Source organism: Arachis duranensis, chromosome 7 (assembly GCF_000817695.3).
Source record: "Arachis duranensis cultivar V14167 chromosome 7, aradu.V14167.gnm2.J7QH, whole genome shotgun sequence".
In the NCBI taxonomy this organism is placed as follows: Eukaryota; Viridiplantae; Streptophyta; class Magnoliopsida; order Fabales; family Fabaceae; genus Arachis; species Arachis duranensis.
This window is the reverse complement of record NC_029778.3, coordinates 60,483,137-60,484,603: the sequence shown is the minus strand read 5'-3', so window position 1 is coordinate 60,484,603 and position 1,467 is coordinate 60,483,137.

Sequence of the window (1,467 nt, the reverse complement as noted above, 5' to 3'; positions counted from 1 at the left end):
AGTGCTTAATTATTTTGATTAAAAAAAAAAATTTAATAAAAAAAAATCTTTTTTTTTATTTTTTAGCGTATTTGACAAATTTTGAGTAGTAAAACTAAAAATACTAGAAAAATAAAAAAAAACATCTTTTTTGAGAAACTGTAATTTACATCTTTTTTTTTTAAGAAAAAGATATTTTTCAAGTAATAAATAAACAAAAAAATATTTTTATATTGTTATATCCAAACATAAAATTATTTTTACTTTTCCATAAAATCTTTTAAAAAAAATAACTAAAAAAAAATCTTTTCTTAAAAGTTCACCCAAACCAACCTTTTAATTATAAGAACGTGATTGGGTTTGTTTATAACTCTATATATTATACTCAGGACAAATCACGTGTGCCTCTTATATATTAAATCATTCTTTTAATATAATTAGCTAGTTTTGCAAAAGTAAATTGACATTCAAAATGAATTTGCATTTTTTAAATTTTTTTATATTTGAGAGAATAAAATATAAATTTTTACTTTTAAATATATTTTTTGTCTTATTTATAAAATAAATAATAAAAAATTACATTTTATTCTTTTAAATAAAAAACAAAATTTAAAAGATCTAAAGTCATTAGTTATTAAATTAGCCACACTTATTTTATCTTTAATAATCACTACATAACTGCATCATTACTTGTTATTAGATGGGTTAAATAACTCTATAACTCCATAACCTGTTAGGTTGGGAGATACCATTTGGATAAACCAAAATAATTCCATAACTGCATCATTACTAGTTATGAAATAGAAAAGAAATCCCAGTACGCATGTTATTGGTAACACTATAATTTTTAGCATGTCATGATTATACTAAAAATAAAATGTTATTATTTTATTTTTTTATTAGCTATTTAATATTAAGCCTCTACACGTTAACTTGTCAATAGTTTTTAAGAAAAACGAATTTTCTTTTTAATTATTATAGACTTCAAGCTCAACTATGTCGGATAAACATATACTCACATAATTACTATTAATACATATTAACTGTTCATACAAGACTCAATTGCAAACCTACCCCTCTATAGAAATACAACACTTTAAAACATCAAGGGCGAGAAAAAAAAAAACCAAAAACAACTAGCCAAACAAGTCTTCTATTTGTCCATAGCTTTCTCATCAGTCATCCTGTCTGTACCTCTGAAAAAGTTTTTTGAAAAACTTTGGGGTGAGAATAAAGCCATACGTTCTCAGTAGGGAACGCGAACTCCACAATAAACAGAGTAAATACAAATTCTTAATTCATATTAGAAAACAATTTTACATAGAAACGATTTTAACTCCCTTTTTTTTAACTCACGTTACTTAGACAAAATCTCAGTCTCATTAACAATTCCTTATCCATAAACAACATTCCTCAAATTACTGCAATATCTAAATAAGCTAGCATCGCAAACAATATACCTATATCCAACACACAAACATCAGTCCT